This window comes from Canis lupus, chromosome 18 (genome assembly GCF_011100685.1).
Source record: "Canis lupus familiaris isolate Mischka breed German Shepherd chromosome 18, alternate assembly UU_Cfam_GSD_1.0, whole genome shotgun sequence".
NCBI lineage: Eukaryota > Metazoa > Chordata > Mammalia > Carnivora > Canidae > Canis > Canis lupus.
In genome coordinates, this window is record NC_049239.1 from 18,023,048 (window position 1) to 18,045,495 (window position 22,448).

At 35.7% G+C, this 22,448-nt stretch overlaps 1 protein-coding gene and 1 non-coding gene across 2 annotated transcripts in view; one reads left to right on the forward strand and one right to left on the reverse strand.

Moving 5' to 3' along the window:
• The window catches only part of RSBN1L (round spermatid basic protein 1 like), a 64,810-nt gene that overhangs the window by 6,275 nt on the left and 36,087 nt on the right, over positions 1 to 22,448 (forward strand). The window lies entirely within an intron of this gene.
• Positions 15,110 to 15,217, reverse strand: LOC119864338. Its single transcript, XR_005373723.1, has one exon. It is a non-coding gene; the product is annotated as a U6 spliceosomal RNA (small nuclear RNA).

The window sequence follows — 22,448 nt, forward strand, 5'->3', positions numbered from 1 at the left end:
TGGAGGGAGAAAGAAAAAGCATTTATTGAATGCTTGTCATGTGCCATGGTATTATCTCAGTATTTTTAGATTAAAACTGAGTTTTTCTTAGCTCACACAGAGTTGCATAGCTAATGTGTAAAGAATTTGGATCAAGCCCATCTCTGCAAGAGTGTGAGCCTAACTACACAACGCTATGGTTAACTTAGTTTTTCCCCTTTAGACTGATAAACAGGAAGAAGAAAGTGGAGATGAACTTTAAAATTTTTTCCAAGTTATTTCTTTTTTCCTAACTTTTTATTATGAAAAATTTTAAGCATACAGAAAAGCTGAGAATAATACAATGATCTCATATATGTTTTCTTCCTAGATTTAACAGCTGTTAATGTTTTATTATATATGCACTGAATCATTTGAAAATAAACTGTAGACATTATGACACTTCATTCTTAAGTATTTCAGCCTTCATCTTCTAAAAGTAGCCACATAATTACAGTAACATTAAAATATTTAAGAAAATAATGTAGCTAGTGCATAATCAGTGTTCCAGTAACCCCCAGTTTCTCCATTGTGTACAAACACACTATGTGCTTTATTTATTTTTATAATGCTTCTTTTTCTTTTAAAGGTTTTATTTGTTCATGAGAGACACACACACAGAGAGAGAGAGAGAGGCAGAGAGGGAGAAGCAGGCTCCATGCAGGGAGCCTGACGTGGGACTCGATCCCGGGACTCCGGGATCAGGCCCTGGGCTGAAGGCGGCGCTAAACCACTGAGCCACCCGGGCTGCCCCTATAATGCCTTCTTTTGAGTGATCTTTTCTTTTCTTTTCTTTTCTTTTCTTTTCTTTTCTTTTCTTTTCTTTTTTCTTTTTTTTCCACATCTATTTATTTTAATGTCCTCACTTTTTTCTTCATGAAATTGGCTTTTTTTTTTTTTTTAAGATTTTATTTATTTATTTATGAGAGACCCGGAGAGAGAGAGGCAGAGACACAGGCAGAGGGAGAAGCAGGCTCCATGCAGGGAGCCCGATGTTCTCAAATCCCGGGTCTCCAGGATCAGGCCTGAGCCAAAGGCAGGCGCTAAACTACTGAGCCACCCAGGGATCCCAAGACATTGGCTTTTTGAAGATACTAGTTCGACATAACTGTTACCTTGTATATTTTTTTATGTTCATGATTTCTAAACATTTATTTTATTGTATTTATTTTTAAAGATTTTATTTCAAAATTTTATTTATTTGAGAGAGTGCGAGAGAGTGAGCATGAGCCAGAGGGAAGGTCAGAAAGAAAAGGAGACAGAAGGATACTAATTCATTTTTGTTTGCATTTAGTTTGTAATCTGTGTGCTGATAATTTGTGAATATCCAGTTTCCCAGTTATATTTTACCTAATGGCTTCAGTATCAATTAATGATTTCTGCCTGAGTCACCCAATTGTTGGAGCTTAAAGAATTATGCCAAACTATTTCTAAATAAAAAATGAATTAGATTTGGGAATGGGGAATTCAGAATAAATTGCTACTCTTTAGTATTTAGATTAAAATTTGGCAGCCTATTTTGATTATGGGTGCCAAAGTAAATAAGTTCATTGGTATGACTAGAATCCTCTGGTAAACACTTTTCTTGAATTTTTAATTCACCATAGTTTGAATTTTGGAAAGCCACTCGCAGAATGCTTTTAAAGATTGAGTCGAATAGTCCAGTTACAATTGATGGTTTGTTACAATATTGGTAACATGGGCCAAAAATAAGAAGTCCTTACCAGTTTTTTTTAATATAATAAATACATATTAGTATAATATGTTAAATGTTATATATATTTCAAAATTAAAATATTATGTAATGTGTTTTGTTAACTAATATAAATTAACTATATACCTTTGTGAATTCCCATTTAACTAGATTATATCAATTCCTTCACAGCAGGCATCATTTTAGTCTTTTTTTTTTTTTAAGATTTTATTTATTTATTCATGAGAGACAGAGAGAGGGAGAGAGAGAGAGAGAGAGAGACAGGCAGAGGGAGTAGCAGGCTCCACGCAGGGAGCCTGTTGTGGGACTTGACCCCACGCTTCCAGGATCATGCCTTGGGCTGAAGGCAGGCGCTAAACCACTGAGCCACCCAGGGATCCCCATTTTTTTTTTTTTTTTTTTTAAGATTTTATTTAGAGACAGAGAGAGAGGCAGAGACATAGGCTGAGGGAGAAGCATGCTCCCTGTGGGGGGAGCCTGATGTGGGACTGGATCTTGGACCCTGGGATCATGACCTGAGCTGAAGGCAGATGCTCAACCACTGAGCCACCCAGGTGACTTTTGGTCATCATTTTATGATGTTTGCCTAGTACTCAGTGATTGATTTGAAGAAAAAACAATACTTTTTATTAATAAATTAATTTTATCTGTCCTCTTTGTAGTACAAATTTTAAGTAGCTACTCTTGTTAGCTTTTTAATAGAAAGGGTATACATTTTCTTTAGATACCACTTAATGCAGAGCCACCTTCAGTGGTTTACATGTGGAACAATATTCTGGAAAGCCAGTGTTCCAGGACATTTTCTGGCTGAATCACTGACACACTTTATACCTTAAGGGAGTAATAGTCACCATTTTTCATTTTTCTCCCTTGAGGATGATAAAAATATCAGGATTAGTAAATACTGTCAGGCTTTTTTTTGAGTTGGGCCAAAAGCTGATGCAGTGAGTACTTAAGTACAACTTGAGCTAGAATATGAGCTTCTTGAGTACAGAAACAACAATAATAACAGTTAATGCTTATAGAACTATACTCAGAGCTGTATGTTTTTATTTAATTTTCACAGTTTTTTTGAAGTTTAGTTAGGTATTAGCCTTTTATAAGTGCTGAATGGAAGTTCAGAAAATTTAAATACTAGCCTAAGGATATTAAGTAGTCAATCTAAGTTTCAGATCATTATATAATTTGACTTTAGAGCTCCAGCTCTAAACCTTTGTGCAAACTGTGTTAGTGTTTTTAAATCTCCTTCATCTTGAATTGTACCTTACATTGTGAGTTAGTTTGCCAAATAAATGAACCAGACTTTGAAGTAAGAGTAGGACTTAGGTAAATGGAGATGATGGAGACAGCCTTGTTAGGGGGAATGTTGTGAGCAGGATTGTAGGGACAGGAGAGTGTATGCCATGTTCAGTGGTCTATGAATAGAACCATTCAGCTGAATTGGTGATTTTGTACAAAGTTGGGAAATAGCACAGCATGCCAGTTGAAAGTTTGCCACAGTATGCCTTCTATTTGCCAGGATAAGAAGTTCAGACTTCATTCTGTGGGCAACAGCAAGGCACAGGTTTTTGGTTTTTTTTAGTAGAGTGATAATTTATTCAAATTGGTACTTTAGGAATACTAATTTGTTAACATTGTGTAGGATGAATTGGCTGAGAGAAAAATTAGAGACGGATATCGGAGACTACTGTAGTAGTAAAATGGAGTTGATTTAGTGGTAAAATGGTACTCCTGGACACGGAATCATGATAAAGCTTCATGATTATCAAATATGTAGCGAGAAAGGATTTATATACTTAATTTTATGGTTTCAGATGACGGGAATAAGCATATCATTGAAAAATTGTGGGTGGGCCTGTTGGAAAAGATGGATATGAGTTTGACATTATAGACAGGTACCTTAGAGTTCTCTTATCAGATGCAGCTCAAATTAGTGGTGTTTTAAAATGTTCTATGTAGGGCAGCCCCAGTGGCTCAGCGGTTTAGCGCCGCCTTCAGCCCAGGGCGTGATCCTGGAGACCCGGGATCAAGTCCCACATCAGGCTCCCTGCATGGAGCCTGTTTCTTCCTCTGCCTGTGTCTCTGCCTCTCTCTGTGTGTATCTCATGAATAAATAAATAAAATATTTAAAAAATGTTCTATGTATAGGAGATTCTGTTAGTGTATGTATGCTTCAGTATTGCGTATGTGGAGGGGACCCTTATAAAAAGTCTCATAGTTGCAGACAACAACTAATGCTTTTTCTTTGAGGAACAAATAATCTCAGATCCTCTCTTAGTTCTTAGGTAGCCTTCTGTTCACAGCCTTTAAAAGCTGTCTTAAAAAAAAAAAATAGGCATGATTCCTTAACCTTAACTGTGATATAACAATTTACCTTCCATTCATCCTCGCTCTCATGGCCTCCCTTATCATTGGCCTTAACTCTACTGCTACTATTTCAGCATTTGGTTTAGTTTGGGACCCTTTTACAGTACTTCTCTCTCTGGCTTTGCTGATCACTCTGTTGGTTTTCTAGTGTTTGGAGTTTGAGATCCGTATGTTCAGCTGCCTCCTTGATAGTCACTATTAGATGTTCCACAGAACTGTAAAATTAATATGTTCAAAATTCAGCCTTCCTTAGTCAAATTTGTCTTGCTGTTTATGTTCCTTATCTCAGTGCCATCTTGTATCTTTATGTCACTTTTCTGTTTATGAGATGATGTTTAAATTCCTAAAAATGTCCTCCAAGGTTCTGTTTAGCTCTTTATGCTTCTCCTCAGTGCTCCTTGCTGCCTAGAAATTTGTCTACCTGTTATTCCATCCCTAGTTTCAGATTTCTACTATACCTAGCTAATGTCTGCTCATCTTTCAGGACTCCACTTGAAAGGAAGCCTTTGTTATCCCCCCATAGACTACATTAGATCCCTTTGCTGTCTCTTCCCCTGGAACCTTGTACTTTCTAAGCATCCTGACTTCTTTTCTTCGCTTCATTTTAATCACTTATTTAGTTGTTTTCTTCACTAGACACACAGCCTATGAAATCTGTGGGCTGTGGTTATTTTGTTTCAGGTCAGGGTATCTCTGGGTAGTCAATAGCTATTTGAGAAATGAACGAGTTGTACTACATTTCAGCCCTTTCTGCCTGCTGAAGAAGAGATACCACCTGGTTGTTGGGAAAATTTTGGCAGGTATTTTTAAATAAGAACAGCAGAAAAGTGATAATGGGATGAGAAGTTGACCAGCAGCGCAGACAATGGTTAAATTGACAAATGAGCACAAGAGGCAGATATTAATGGCATGAAAACTAGAAAGTCACTGTGTGAATATTATATTTGACTCCCCTTGACTTATTAGAATTGCCATTTTGTACACTCTAATCTCGAAAAAAGAACTTATCACTACATCATACAATGAGAAAATTTTGTTTTTAATCTACATACGTGTACAAAACCTGTAAGAATATTATAAATGGAAATCTATTTATAATTTATTTAGACATAAAATTAGATACGACTTAAAATTAATTTTGTTTCAACAGTTAGATAGTTCTTAACACCGTTTTAATACCATTTATTAAATAGTTTGTTCTTTCCACTCAGATGTAGAATGCCAATTTTATCATAAAGTCATGTGTGTTTGGGTCTATTTTTATTTTTCTAAATTTTTCAAAAGGATTTTATTTATTTATTTATTTAAAGATTTTTTATTTTTAAGTAATCTCTGTACCCCCTGTGGAGCTGGAAATCGCAACCCTGCGGTCAAGAGTTGCACACTCTTGACTAGCACCACTGAGCAGGGAGCTGATGCTGGACTCCATCCCAGGACCCTGGGATCATGACCTGTGCTGAAGGCAGACCCTTAACTGACTGAGCCACCCAGGTACCCTAGTTCTATGAGTTTTAATAAGCGTGCATAGTAGCGATCAGCACAGTCATGTATTTTCTGTCATCTCAAAGAGTTCCCTTTTGTCACTTGTTACTTGTACCTCCAGTCTCAGGAGTGATCCTTTGTCCAATAGTTTTACTTTTTCCAGAATATCATCTAAGTTGAATCTTACACTGTCTTTTTTATGTTTGTTGTCTTTTACTTAGCATATTGTTTTTTGAGATTCATCAGTCTTATTGCATTAATCAATTCGTGTCTTTTACTTAGCATATTGTTTTTTGAGATTCATCAGTCTTATTGCATTAATCAATTCGTTCTTTTTATTTCTGAGTAGGAGTTCATTGCATAGGGATACCACAGTTTGCTTTTTCTTTCTCCAGTTGATGGACATTTGGATTGTTTCTGGTTTTTGATGATTATGAATAATCCCACTACAGTCATTCACAGACAAATCTTGTGGTGGACATATGCTTTCATTCTCTTGAGCAAATATCTAGAAGTGGAGTCCCTGGGTTGTATGGTTTACGTTTATGTTTAACTTCATAAGAAATGGCCAAACTTTTCTAAAGTGGCTGTACTTTTTTCATTCCCACCAGCCCTTGATATTGTTAGTCTACTAAATCTTAGTCATCCTGCAGATATGTAGTAGTATTTCATTGTGGTTTTAATTTGCAGTTCCCCAGTGACTATGATGTTGAGTATCATTTTATGTGCTTGCTTATTTTCCATCCCTGTTTCTTCTCTGGTGAAGTGTCTGTTCAAATTATGTGTTATTTTTATTTTCAAATTGTGAATATTCTTTACATATTCTGTGTACAAGTACTTCATCAGATTTGTATTTCACCAATGTATTCTCCCATCCTGTGGCTTTTCATTCCCTTAATATTGGTTTTCACACTTTTTCATAGCAGAAAAATTTATTTTATTTCTTTTATGATTTGTGCTTTTTGTGTCTTAACTGAGAGAGCTTTGTAACCTAGGGTCACACAGGTTTTCTCTTATGTTTTCTTTTATTTACTTATTTTTTTTAAAAGATTTTATTGACAGAGGAAAAGAGAGAGAGCTTGAGTGCGTGCACAAACGGGGGAGCTGCAGAGGAAGAGGGAGAAGCAGGCTCCCTGCTGAGCAGGGATGTGGGGATGGATCCCAGAACCCTGGGATCATGACCTGATCTGAAGTCACATGTTTAACCAACTGAGCCACCCAGGTGCCCCTCTATGTTTTCTTTTAGATACTTTACAGTTTTAGGTTTTACCTTTAGGATCGTAGTACATTTTGAAAATTTCTGTTTTTGAGGTTTGGATCAAAGTTCCCTTGTTCTTTTTTTTTTTTAAGATTTTATTTGTTTATTCATGAGAGACACTCAGAGGAAGGCAGAGAGATAGAGGGAGAAGCAGGCTCCTCTCAGGGAGCCTGATGTGGGACTCGATTCCTGGACCGAAAGCAGGTGCTCAAACACTGAGTCACTCAAGCATCCCATTATTTTTCCTTATTAAGTTGAAAATTATTTTGTAAAGTCTACTCTTTCCCCCCTCCCTGTCACCTGGGGGCTTTTGTTAAATTTATTGATTAAAGTAGGGGCAGATTGTAATTACAGAATTTTCTTTATACTTACAAGCTACATGTATATCTTTACCTACTCATATTCTTTTATATTTCCAAAAAATTTATTTAATACAGATTATAAGTTTTCTTCTGGTGTTGTTTCATTTGGGGGGATTTTTTTCCAGATTGCTACTGGTATATAAGAAAGCTTTTGGTTTTTCTATATATACTTGATAATTGGGTATGAAGTTATATAGTAGTGAAAGGTTATCAATTCTTCATAATCAGGAGCAGATTTTTTTTTTTTTTAATTCAGCTTCATGCCCCATTTGGGGCTTGAACTTAGGACCCTGAGATTGAGGGTCACATGTGTCACTGACTGAGCCACCCAGGGACTCCAGAGAAACAAATTGAATCACTTTTTTGTTTTTTTTTTTTAATTTATTTATGATAGTCACACACAGAGAGAGAGGCAGAGACACAGGCAGAGGGAGAAGCAGGCTCCATGCACCGGGAGCCCGATGTGGGATTCGATCCCGGGTCTCCAGGATCGCGCCCTGGGCCAAAGGCAGGCGCCAAACAGCTGCGCCACCCAGGGATCCCAACAAATTGAATCACAATAAGATACTTTGTAATATTCAGGAAGTGATTTTTTTTTTTTTTTTGGTGGTACTTCCAGTGTTGTGTTTGTCTTTGAAACCTGAGGTTTCTGTTAGCAGAGTAGAACTACTTAGCTTGACAAACATTTTTAGTGCTTAGGTGCCGTGGTAGGTTTTAATAAAAATGACAGAATCAACAATAAAGCTTCTGCCTTTAAGTACCTTAAACAATCGAATAGGATACTAGAAAAAAGTAATTATAATGTTTAATGCAGTAAGTTAAATACCACAAGATGGATGGAAAATAGTGAAGGTACTGGTGGAAATGGAAGTAGGCAGATATTAAGAAAGGGAAAAGGAATACAGGAGGTAGGAATGGATGTTTGAGAGAACCTTTGGTGGTAGTAGGATTTCAGTAAAGAAATGAAGGAATTCTAGGTAGAGAGCATTATTTGAAGTATAACATTCATGGAACTAGGTAGGAAAAGAGCTCTACTATGTCATAAAAACTAATGGAAGAAAATAATTTCAAGATGTTTGATTATAGTTCTGACATTATATATTGCTGAGCATCTTCATTCTGGCCCTTCACTTTTGATTTTAACCATCAGTGTGTTTTATAAGACAAATTCTGCTTAACATTTCTCTGAAGTCAGGGCAAGTTTTGTACATACATAACTTACCCCAAACAATTTATTCATGGACTCTAAGATTTTGTGAAGGATATACCATCTATTGCTGTGTAACAAACTTAAAACATAGTGGCTTAAAATAACAGCAATTTTATTATATTTGATGATTTAATGGGTCAGGAATTCCAGCAGGATTTACTAGGTGATTCTGCTTCATGCAGGGGTGAGTAGAGTTGCTCAGTGGTGGTTGGATGTTGGCTGGTCTTGTTTATTAGATCCCAAGATGGCTTTACTCACCTGGGTATTTTCTCATCCCTTGGGTAAGTGAATGCGAAGCTGAGTCCATCTCTCTCTCTGTGTCATCTTGGGGTCTTTCCATATGATCTCATCAAGATAGTTGGATTTCTTACATGGAAGCTCAGGACTCCAAGAGACCTGAGTAGAAACAGCAAGGCTTCTTATAACCTAGCTTTGGAAGTCTGAATCATTTCCTCCCTGTACACATATTAGGGCATTAATAGGTATGTTTGTTGTGTAAAATTTCACTTAGAGTACATTCTAAATTGAAAATAGATAAAGAACCTTTAGGAGCAATATTTAATGATACTTTTAAAATATATAACTTTTTAAAATTTAGAACTTTAATTGGTTGTATGAAAACAATAGTATATAAGAGCAGTGGTTCCCATATATGCTGTTATCATTAACTAAATATTATATGATTTACTGTTTGCATTATAGAGTATAATTTTAATTAAATAACGTATGTAATTGTATAATGTTGACTTTAGAGGTCTAGAATATCCCAGATTGTGTGTGAATCACATTTTATATGACAGCTATAGTATAAAATTCAGTGACTATGGGGATTTAAGTCTGTGATCTAGATACCAAATATAATGCCTTAGTACATTTGTATCTTGCTTTTACAATATTTTGAGAGGAGGAAAAGTAATTGTGCTGCTGTTTTGGAGGCAGATCTTTCATGGTTGGTCAGTGAAGAAAGCCTGACCTGAAATTTTTAATTACGATAGAAAAGGGAGCCCAGACCACTATTTCATGTTATTCCTGGCTTTGGCTTTCCTCTAAGTACTTACTTATCTTACCTTACCTTACCTTATTTATTTATTTATTTATTTAGTATTTAATTTTTTGTTTTCCTTTTTAGTGAGTCTGTTTTTGTGACTACTATTACTATTTGTCACTAGATGTTGCTAGGATGTTACTAGATGCTTTCCTAATAAAATTCTACTATTTATATCTAATAATGATAGCTACCTTGGTCAAATGCCTGTTATACATACTGGGTGTAGTGTTAGAACTAATGCCGGTGTTGCCTTCAGTCCTTAAAAATTTTAAAAGATAAGGGCTATTATCTTCGATAGATGAAAATACAGAGACACACTAACATAGTAAGTAATTTGTGTCGGTTGGTGGCAGAGCTGGAAATTAAATATGTCTAACTACAAAGCCTGAGTTATTTCCAATGTATTACAGTACATATAGAATTTTGTAATACCCAGCTGTCTTAAACTACATTTTCAATGTTCTCTTCCTTGTTTTTGGTCTCAATATGTTAGAGCAACCTGCCTATTCCTGAATAGCACGATAGATAAGTATTATACAATTTGAACTTCCTCTAACATCTTCAGACAGAAACATTTTTTGCATTACTGCACAAAACATAGGACGTTGTTGCTGTATGAGTCATTATCCTAAATTTTGCCCCTTGTTGAAAAAAGCAGAAACATCGAATCAGAGAACACTAAAAGAGAAAGGTTCATCAGAGTTCAGTTAGCATAAGCTCCTGACTTTGCAAGTACAACCAGGAGAAGCTCCCTTACACTCCTTCAGTTCAGCAATTCCTAAGTCCTTGTGGTCTTAGTTACCTGAACTGCATGGGTCTTTCATATTTCAGGGTTCTTAACACATAGCAGCTTTTACAGTTTAATCCCTAAGGACCTTTCACCCTTTCAGTAGTTTCCCTCAGTATGGATGAACAGACAACTCTAGAGGAGTCGGATATTTTAAATACCATCAGCCTCAAGCCTGTCAGATCTCAGCCATCTTTTAATTAGAAAGAAAGGGTTTTCTGCTTTGCCTTCCAAGTTTCTGGAACCCATTTCTATGTCATTCCTTCCTATTAAATAACTATCTACTGGGAAATATTTGGTGCAGAAGAGCTAGAAATAGTGCTGCTTATATGTACAGATTATAAGTTAAGAATTATCTATTATTAGCTAAATACAATGAAACATTTGCAATCCAAAGAATTCTCATTTTATTTATTTATTTTTTTTGGTTTTCTTTCCTAAAGTGTGGCATAAGAGCTCTTAACTGGAAATTTGGGGACCTGGTTAGGAGTTTTCCTAGTTATGCTACTTAGTGTCTGTGAGAAAATCTTGAAACTCTGGGCCTCAACTTTTTTCTCTGTAAAATGAGAGTAGGTGAAATCTTTAATTTGTTCCTATGAAAACACTAAATTTGTGGAAACTTTCTGGCAACTACCCTGCTTCAACACTGTCTTACTGATTCTTGTCATACTCTTAACTATTTTCTTATTGTTTATTTCTGGAAGCTTGTAGAATACTTACAACAGCGTTTAATTTCTTAAATTACCTCATTTCTCTGGTTTGTCCTCTACTTTTTTCCATATGATTCAACAAACATTTATTTACTTACTGCCTGCTATGTGCTTGACACTGTGTACGGAAATGCAGAGAGGAAAGCTGTTTATATTTCTTGACTTCAAGAATTTATAATTTAATTGGAAAGATTACTAGCTGGGATATAACAGACACTTTGTATTGTTACTCATCTTGTTTCTTTTTCTTGTTACTTTTTTCTTAACTTCTTTGCTGACCCTTCAGATGATTTTCAGTAATTTGCTTTTATTTATATTAATAACCCTTTTCTTCTTTTGCCCTGTGGAAACTTCATTCGTTTTGAGCATCAGTAATGTGCAAAACACTATTCTAGATTCTATAGAAGACAAAGATGTGTTAGATATAAAAACTTGCAGAAAAGTTTATAATCCAGCATGGCAGGTAGAAGAGGTTTCAAAGAAGCAGCATTCAAATCATAAAAAAGGAGGAAGAGGCAGTGGTGATTTCTAGTAGTAGGGATCAAGGAGTCCTTAATGAGAAGCTGAATTTCAGCTGAATCTTGCAGGATGTGTAGAATTTTGATTGGCAGGAATTGGGATGGGCAAAGGCATTCTAACTAAATGGAGTACAAGTAGTAATGAATCAAACAATCCAGAATCTTGTGTACATATACATGTGGTTGAGTAGTAGAAGAAATTATTAAAGTTTGTTTTGACTCTACAGATTCTTGAATGGCATACTGCGAGGATTTTCCTTTTTGACATAGGGTGGGTTTGTTCATTTGTTTAAAGTAGAAGAGAGTGACATGATGAGATGTATTTTCAAGGAGTATTTTTTGGTCACTCTGCTGAATGGATTGGTGAAGAGGAGAGAAACTAAGTAGGAAGATCACTTCTTTCAGAAGATAATTAATCAGTTATGATGATGGCTGTGGAAAGGTAAAGGAAGATGGACATATTTCAATGGAAGAATAGGCTGAACTGACCAAGTAATTGAATGTTAGGAAAAATCTGAAGAGGGAAGTATAAAGGTTTCTGAGAATTTTGAATTTAGATGTTGGGGGATGTGCCTTTAACATAAACAGGGAATGAAAAGGAAAGCTTGGGCCTTTATATGAGAAAGATGATGATTTTGGTGTTAAATATTTCTTTTCTTTTTAAGATTTTTTGAATTTTTATTTTTTTTAAATTTTTTAAGATTTTGTTTGTGTATTCATGAGAGACACGTAGAGGCAGAGACATAGGCAGAGAGAGAGAAGCAGGCTCCCTGTGGGCAGCCCAGTGCAGGGCTTGATCCCATGACACTGGGATCACAACTTGAGCCGAAGACTGACTGAGCCACCCAGGCATCCCTTTAATTTTTATTTTTAAGGTAATCTCTATGTCCAATGTGGAGCTTGAACTCACAACCCCAAGATCAAAAGTTGCAGGCTCTGCTGACTGACTGCACCAGCCAGGTGCCCCAGGGTGTTAAATATTTCTTGTGGAGACGAAGTGGTGAAGTTTGGCCAACGGGTTGGGTGGAGGGGCACCTGGGTGGCTCAGTCAGTTAGACATCTGGCCTTCCGCTGGAGTCATGATCCTGGGGTCATTGAATCGAGCCCCATGTTGGGCTCCCTGCTCGGTGAGAAGCCTGCTTCTCCCTCTCCCACTCCCCCGCACTTGTGCTTGCTCTCTGTCAAATAAATAAATAAATAAATAAATAAGTAAGTAAGTAAGTAAGTAAGTAAGTAAGTAAGTAAGTAAGTAAGTAAGTAAGTAAGTAAGTAAGTAAGGCAGCCCCGGTGGCGCAGCGGTTTGGCGCCGCCTGCAGCCCGGGGTGTGATCCTGGAGACCCAGGATCGAGTCCCACATCGGGCTCCCTGCATAGAGCCTGCTTCTCCCTCTGTCTGTGTCTCTGCCCCTCTCTCTGTGCCTATGAATAAATAAATAAAATCTTTAAAAAAAATAAATAAATAAATAAAATCTTTTTTAGAAGGTTGGGTTGAGATATTAGCTTGGGGATTCATTTGCCTAACAGTTATAGTTTAAATCCTAGGAGTGCATTCTTAGACAAGTATAGAGTAAAAAGAAAGAAGTATGCCTAAGATAAGATGCTAAGGAGATTGTACAGGTTTTGATGATAGATAGGATCATGAATTCTGGAGTAGTCAGGATGTGCAATTCCACTGAGATGTAGGAAGAAGTTTTGAGGAAGAGGCTAGTTAATCTTTTGCAATGAGAACCAATTAAAAAAAGGCTGAGCTGAGAAGGCATCACTCCTCTTTTTAATATATCTTTTTTCTTTCCATTTTTATAATGTTACTTTCCCTCTACCTCCCCCTTCAATTCTGTATTATTTCTCATTTTCTCCTGGGTCCTGCTTGTTTTCAGATCTATTTATAGGTATACTTACTATCTGGAGAGGGTGATCAGGAATATCAGTGTTGTTGCTCAGACTGATTTCATAGACTGCATTATTACGTGTGAATCCTGCTGCATACCCACAGCAGGCAAAACTGTGATAGCAGGAAGCCTATTTGAGGATTGTGCCACAAGAATGTATTGTGGCGAGATGCTTGGGTGGCTCAGTAGGTTAAGTGTCTGGTTTTGGCTCAGGTCCTGATCCCAGAACCAAGCCCACATCAGGCTCCCTGCTCCCTCTGCCCCTCTCCCTGCTCCTGCTCTATCTCAAATAAATAAATCTCAAATAAATAAATCTATATCTCAAATAAATAGATCTTTAGAAGAGAGAAGAATGTATTGTGGCTGAAAGCTTTAGTAGGAAATTCTACCGATACTTCTTAAGAATAGGTAGTGTGGATTTTTATGACACTTCTTCATTTTTTTATTTACTTTTTTATTTTTTTAGTGTAAACTCTATGCCCAGCGTGAGGCTTGAACTCATGACCCTGAGATCTAGAGTTGCTCTACTGACTGAGGCAGCCAGGCCCCCCGTGACACTAACAACAACAACAAAAATCTAATGAACCTATATGAAGATCCTTCTTTTTACAAAAATATTTCATTTAATGAGTCATGGTATATATAGTATGGGATTTCTGTCTTTTCCTTAAAATCTATTATGTTGAATAAGTATATTCATACTTATTCAGAATACACATATAATTGTATCATATTTTCTCCTTTTGTTCTTTTTGTTAACTATAGCATGACGTTGAGCTACTGTATATAAAGTGAAGTAGAAGTGCACTTAACAATTGTAATGAAGGGAAGACTTTTTTAAAAAGGAAGATTATTTTCTCCTTTTTAAAAAATATTATTTATTCATGAGAGACACAGAGAGAGAGGCAGAGACACAGACAGATGGAGAAGCAGGCTCCATGCAGGGAGCCTGACACAGGACACAGGACTCGATCTCAGGACTTCAAAGGCAGGGGCTAAACTGCTGAGCCACCCTGGAATCCCCAGGAGTATTATTTTCATTATGTGTGTGTATTAGGTTATATATTTATTCACGGTTTTATTTTGAAGTGTTTTTTTCTTATCTCTTCTGATAAATCTTAAGTGACTCTAAATCTTTAAAAAAAAAAAAAAACCTGAATATAATTATCAGTTCTAATTGCAAGAAAGAGATATAGTCTAACAACTTAATTACATAAGTAATATGAATCCCTTTATGTTGTAGAAATTATAATTAATAATATAAATAATTTAGAAGTACATGAAATAAAAACCAACAGTTCCTCTTATTCCTTCTACAGAAGTGAACCCTGTTAGGTGTTTTGTGTTCTTCTTTCCAGACTTTTTCCTATGCATTTACCTATATACATAAGTACATGTACACACAGAAAAGAATACATAGCCTATTTTTAAAAACCTAAATATACTATATGCGTTTTTCTATAACTTGCTCATTTTACTTAAGAGTGTGTTTTGGAACTCTGTCCATTACATTGAGTGAAATGTATACACACTTGCACACAAACTATGTGTGTCTGTGTCATGTATATATGTATAGTTGACACAATGCCATATTAGTCTCATGCACACAAACTCTTTGGGTATTTCTTATTTATTTATTTGACTATGGTTGACACACAGTGGCACATTGGCCTCAAGTGTACCAAATAGTGATTTGACACTTTATACATATGCTATGCTCACCACAAGTGTAGCCACCATCTGTCCCATAAATATGAAAGGGCTTCATGAATTTGCATGTCTTCCTTGCTCAGGGGCCCTACTAATCTTTTCTGTGTGGTTCCAGTTTTAGTATTTGTGCTGCTGAAGTAAGCACTGTATTTCTTTCTTTTAATTAACTCAGTTTTACCTTTATAAATTTTTATAAATATAAATTTTGGTAAGCTCTTAATTTTAGAATAGTTTTAGATTTAAGAAAAGTTACAGAGTGCCCATGTATTCTGTCCTCACTTTCTCTTATTGAAATTTTACATTTGTATGGTATGTTTGTCACAATTAATGAATCAATATTGATACATTATCATTAACTGAAGTCCATACTTTATTCAGATTCCCTTAGTTTTTACCCAATGTCATTTTTCTGTTCAAGGATCCCACCCAAGATACTGTAGTATCTTTACATTTAGTCATTGTGTAGGCTCTTCTTGGCTATGCCAGTTTCACAGACTTCTTGCTTTTGATTACCTTGATGGTTTGAGGAGTAATGATCAGGCATTTTGTAAGATGTCCTTCAATTGGGGTTTGTCTGATTTTTTTCATAATTAGAATGGGGCTATTGGTTTTTGAGAGGAAGGCCATGACTTTGTAAATTTTAAAAATAAAATTTAATTTAAAAAACTTAATTTAAATTTTTTAATTTAAAAAAATCAAGGGGCACCTGGGTGGCTCTGATAGTTTTAAATGTCCAGCTCTTGGTTTCAGTTCAGGTCATTGATCTCATGGGTCCTGGGATCAAGACCCCCCAGGGCTCCATGCTCTGCAAGGGGTGTGCTTGAATATTCTCTTCCTCTGCCCTTCCCCCCACTTGTGTGTGTGCATGTGTGTGTGTGTGTGTGTATGTGTGTATGTGTGTGTTTGCATGTGCTCTCCCTCTCTCAAATAAATAAATCTTTTTTTAAAAAATGAAGTAGTACTGAAAGGTTTTTAATGAGATTATGTCCCTAACTGTCTGCATTTCCTGCCCTGACCCCAGCTATTAACTCCTTTAGTTTCATCTTTTAATTCCAGATTTCTGAATAAAGTGCTCATACTGCCTTTTAGTTTCTGATTGGTCAGTTGTAGACATATATTGCATTCTTGTTGAGAGTAATAGGATTTAGCACTTTTTATAACCTAGCTTTTTTTCCATCCAGTAATATAATAAAACTTAAAGTGTGATAATCAGTGCTAATTATGACTTTGCAAATACTGTTCGGTACAGTCAGAGATCCTTTTCTGTACAGCATTCTGGATTTTCTTTTCTTTTTAATTTATTTATTTATGAGCGACATAGAGGCAGAGACACAGGCAGAGGGAGAGGCAGGCTCCACGCAGGGAACCCAATGTGGGACTAGATCCTGGGTCTCCAGGATCACACCCTGGGCCAAAGGCGGTGCTAAACCGCTGAGCCACTGGGGCTGCCCTGGATTTTCATAATAGTTAAAAATTGCCTCTCTACACACAGATGGTCCCTGCCTTGCAATGACTTAAAATTTTTTGACTTGATGATAGTGTGAAAGCAGTGCAATTCAGGAGAAATCGTACTTTTAAATTTTGAACTGTACTTTTTGAATTAGCAACATGTGGTAGCATATTGGTATCACATATCTGGTGATGCTGTGTGGAGCATCGAGCCATAATCCCAGTCAATCATGGGATCACAAGGATCAACAACCTATACAGTTAAAAACCATTCTGTCCTCATACAGCCATTCTGTTTTTCGCTTTTAGTACAATATTCGATAAATTACTTGAGGTGCTCAACACTTCTTTATTATAAAGTAGGCTTTGTGTTGGATGATTTTGTCCAACTGCAGGCAAATTTAAGTGTTCTGAGCACATTTGTAAGTTAGGTGTATTAAGTGCATTTTTGACTTAATGATAGTTTTCAATTTACAATGAATGGGTTTATTGAGACAAAATCCCCTTGTAAGTCAAGAAAGATCTGTTTATGTCTATTGCGTCTTCGTTTTCTGTCCTGTTCTTTGTGTTGTGTGATAAGAGATAATCTGACAATTCCTTTTTATTCCTGGAGGTAGTTTCTGCAGTGGTTTGTTTACTCCTTAATTTACTTGAGCATATCATAACAGGGGATGTGTGTATAGTAAAAATTTTTGAATTTTTGCTTGTCTGATCATGTCTTCCCTCATACTTGATTGATAGTTTGGCAGATTAAAGAATTCCAAATTAAAAATTATTTTCATTCAGCATTCTGACGGGATTTATATTGTTTTCTAGCATCTGCTGTCATGTTGAAGAATTCCATGTTATGACCTGATCTTTTATATGTGATCTGATTTTGTTTTGTTTCGTTTTAATTCCTTACGAGCTTTTAGGATCTTTTCTTCATCTCCAGTGTACTGAAATTTCATGATAGTGTGCCTGGTGTGTGTGTGGTAAGAGGGGGCTACCACTGTGAATTCCATTCTTTGTGCTCATCCCTTGAGGGAATCTTAATTTTGGTGACTTATCTTGTCTGAAAAAAATTCTTACACTTATTTATTTTGGCATTTTTCTGTCCTATAAAATTCTGTTTTCTTTTTCTGAAGTTTAATTAATTTGATATTGAATCTCTGAATCCCTTAGGAATGATCCTTTAGGTCATTATATTTTCTGCTATTTTCCACTTCTTTGTCTTGTTACTCTCTTTTTTGGAAGATTATCTCAACTTTATCTTCCAACTTTTTGAGCTTTTCAGTATTGCTATTGTATTTTTAAATTCTGAAAGGTTTTTTTTTTTTGTTTTTTTTTTTCCTGATTCAATTTATTTTAAGCATTTTAGGGAAGGACAGTTAGCTTGTTTTTAGCTCCACTCTTTGCCTTGCCTGGAGTACCTGAGTTTCAAGCCTGTTCATTTTCTCCTAACAACAAAAACTGGATGTTTGCCTAAAGGACTGAGATTGAATGATTACTTGACTGGGACAAGGGTGGGAAGACTGGGAAGTCCAGTTATTTTTTATATTATATTTATTTTTATTGTGTCATGTTCATTTTATGTAATTTTTAAATATATTTATGTCTATTAGTTTTTATATAAAGTCCAACTATTTTTTTAAATGATTTCCTTTAAGATTCCTGTGTGGGTGTATATGCAGATGTATATACCTAAATATGTATGTATGTGTTTAGCATATATTTACAGGTGTACATATGTATATGACAGATGTGGTAACATTTTATAAATTTACATTTATATATGGTAAGTTGCCATTTTCCTCTAACATTTCATGATAATTATCCCTGCCTCATGATATTAACTGTTATTCAAACATGATTTTTAATGTCTTCATATTTTCCCATTAATGAATATACCCAAATTTAATCAGTTCCCAATTATTAAACATTTAAGTTATTTACAGTTTTTCATAATTCTAAATAATATGAGGACTCCTGTATATGTATATTTGTGCTGGCTTGTTCTTTCCTTTTTATTAAATCCTAGCAGTGGGATTGTGAGATCAAAGGAACGATCAGGTTTTTTTTTAAAGGGGGGCAAGGACAGAGAGAAAAGGAGAGAAGGAATCTCATTGCTGAACATGGAGCCTGAGGCAGGGCTTGATCTCAAGACCCTGAGACCATGACCTGAGCCGAAACCAAGAGTCTGATGCTCATCCATTTGAGCCACCCAGCCACCCCTGAACTATTATTTTCTTCTTGTTTTCCTTTTCTTTTTTTTTCTTTTCTTCTTTTCTTCTTTTCTTTTCTTTTCTTTTCTTTTCTTTTCTTTCCTTTCCTTTTTTTTTTTTTTTTTTTTAGATATTATGTTGTAAGAATTCTTCCTATTAAAAGAGACCTACATAAAAAAGAAATTACTCCATGGCTTTTTTTTTTTTTTTTTTTAATTTTTATTTATTTATGATAGTCACAGAGAGAGAAAGAGAGGCAGAGACACAGGCAGAGGGAGAAGCAGGCTCCATGCACCAGGAGCCCGATGTGGGATTCGATCCCGGGTCTCCAGGATCACGCCCTGAGCCAAAGGCAGGCGCCAAACCGCTGCGCCACCCAGGGATCCCTCCATGGCTTTTTAAGGAAAATTGTTTTTATTGAGACTTACACAGAAAAATTGTGGATGCCTAATATTTTTGAAGGAGTAGCTTCATTAAATCTTAGGATTTTTTGTCAAAAACAACCAGGCCGGTTAGAAAAGGGAAATAAATTTGAGGAACTACTCTTGGAAGGCTGTAGGAACTAAGAATTTCCTTCCTTGCTGTGGTATGACTAGGAAAAGAAGGAAGAATGAATACAGACTAACATAGAGCACCTAAAAAGAAAGTCACAATGTACTGTAAAAAATAACACAATAATTTCTTACTGTGTCATAGGACCTGTTTCATGAATCAGACATTTATTGAAGAAGTAGAGCCTTCTCTACCCTTAAGGAACATAAGCTATACACTGGTGGGAGCAGGGATCATTATAAGAAGAAAGATAAGTTTATAACAGAAAAAATACAGTGTGAAATTTGCTCTAACAAAGCTAGAGAACCTGCTTATTATATTATACAGTAGGGTATTAATGGACCTGGTCTGATTTCTTAGTACAGAACAGATGAGAATGAGCCTGTTGGTGACCACCAGAAGTTAGAGTTGTCACCTCTCATACTTGGAATGATAAATGATAGTTGAGACAATAAAAATTAAATGATACTGAAATACTGTTTTTTAGTTTTGAACAGGTACATTTTTTTTTGCTTTTGAGTTCATCAATATGAGTATAATAATGAGTTTAAATTTTTGTCATGAAAAGACAATCCTATTTCTTAGATTTTTGCAAGCAAGGAAATATATAATATACTTTTGAAAATTTTTAGAATGATTAAAAAATAGTGGCAATTTTCTGTTACTTAAAACTACGAATTAATTCTTAAGATTCCAGATAAATGGATTGTTATTGTATTATAAATCTCTTAAAGGGGTGCCTGGGTGGCCTAATCCATTAAGTGTCTGTCTCTTGATTTCTGTTCAGGTCATGAGATCTAGCCCCGTGTCAGGCTCCGCACTGGATGTGGAGCCTGCTTGAGATTTTCCCTCTCCTCTCTCTCTGCTTACCCTCCACTCTGGGTCTCTCTCTCTCTCTCTCTCTCTCTTTCTCTAAAAAAATTAAAAATTAAAAAAATTTCTTGAAAGGATTCTCTAAGAATGCTTTTTATGACTTTCTCCTTACTGAAGTGACTCATCTAATATTTGTGTGTGTGTGTTTTCTTCTCTGTATTATTATAATGACTGATACAGGTAGAGACTAGTAAATTTTATTACAACAAAATAAAAACAATGATTTTGTTATTTAAGAACTGATTTTCCATAGTGGACCCACAGTAAGAATCAAATGATATTGTTGATTTTAAGACTCTTAGTGTACAGCACTATTAGTCATTTTTTGCTCTTGCGCATAAATACTTAATAGAAATATATTGGGTGTATGAAATCTGAAAGGTACTGCTAAGTTAGTAAATTGAGTATATGTTTGAAAATCCCATTTCTATTTTATTTTAAATTACTTTAATCAATTTTTTTAATCTTTTACATACAGTAATTGTCTTTAGCACATGTGTATTTTTCCATATGTGTAATTTATAGTTTATTTTGGTTTTATAATGACTTAGTCATTTATTCCTTCTCCTTTCCTTCATTCTTTTTTTTTTTTTTTTTAAGATTTTATTTATTAGAGAGCACACACAAGCAGAGAGAGGGGCTGAGGGAGGAGCAGACGGGAGTCTCAGATGAGACCATGAAAGATAAAACTGTACAAATTCTTGGTCATGAAGAGAAATGAATAAAAATTAAAAAGGACAATTTTTTTTTTAGAATGACAGTTTTTTAAAGAACAGTATATATTATAGGAAACATGATGCCAGGGAGCCGTTTTCCTTCTGAAAAGATACAGAAGTGGCTTTTATGAGTGTGAATACACTATAATATAACAGCAGACTTGAGATTCTATAGACAGTGGTATTCTATATTGTTATAGCCAAAAAATGCTTATTATGGCTCAATATAATGGATAGACATAGATAATCTGCATTCATAGGCTTATATCTTTACAGTATGCGTTTGTCTATTTCCTATTTAATCTTTATGTAAACTCCATTTATAGCTGAAATGGGAGATCTGAGAGTTTGTTATCAAAGTTGCAGAACTTGCACCTAGGTCTTCTCAACTTTTAGGCTTTCCACTTTAATGTTTACCTATAACGTGTAAACATGTGTTACAACATCTTTATATTATCTGTAATCTGATTATGAAACATTTATTTATTTTTAAAAATATTTTATTTGTTTACTCATGAGAGACAGAGAGAGAGAGAGAGTGAGGCAGAGACCCAGGCAGAGGGAGAAGCAGGCTCCCATGCAGAGAGCCCAATGTGGGACTCGATCCCAGGTCCCCAGGATCATGCCCTGGGCCAAAGGCAGGCGCTAAACCGCTGAACCACAGGGATCCCAATTATGAAACATTTAATGGAGACATTTAAAGTTAGATTTTGAAAAAGGATATGCCCTGATAAGCAAAAAATTCTAGGAAGGGCAAAAGGTTGAAAGATTGAGATGTGTGTAGGTTGGGACAGCAAACAGATTTTGTTGTCCCACAAAAATGCTTTTCTGCTATGAATATATAGGATGGTTTGTGTTTGCTTTCCTTAGAAGGTTTTGGGTTTGGGGTGGGAGGTAACTATAATTATGTTGTCAGTCACTCTTCTTGTTTTGGCTATGCTATTGTTTCTGTTTCTAGATATTTTTCATATAATGACTTTATATCTTCAGTTTATCTTTACTTAATATTATACCTGAAGGCATATTCTAGGACCCTTTTTCCTACTTTATGAAACTAATATGGTCCTGTCGTAGAGACTTTGAAACTTCTTGCTATCTAAAAATAATGGCTTTTAGAGGTGCCTGACTGACTCGGTTGGTAGAGCATGTGATTCTTGATTTTGGGGTCATGAGTTTGAGTCCCACATTAAGTGTAGAATTTAAACAAAATAATGGTTTTGGGGGTGCCTCGGTAGCTCAGTTGATTGAGCATCTGCCTTTGGCTCATGTCATGATCCCAGGGTTTGGGGATTGAGCCCCTCATTGGCCTCCTTGCTCCATGGGGAGCCTGCTTCTCCCTCTTCTTCTCCCTCTCCCTGCTGCTTCCCCTGCTTATGCACTCTGTCAAATAAATAAAATATTTTTTAAAATGGCTTTTAATAATTTGCACTATTATCTTTTAGTATTATTTCTGTATGTGTGTATATATTAATAATTAATATTATAATTTTATAATTTTTATTTATTTAAAGATTTTATTTATTTATTCATGAGAGGCAGAGACACAGGCAGAGAGAGAAGCAAGCTCCTCACAGGGAGCCTG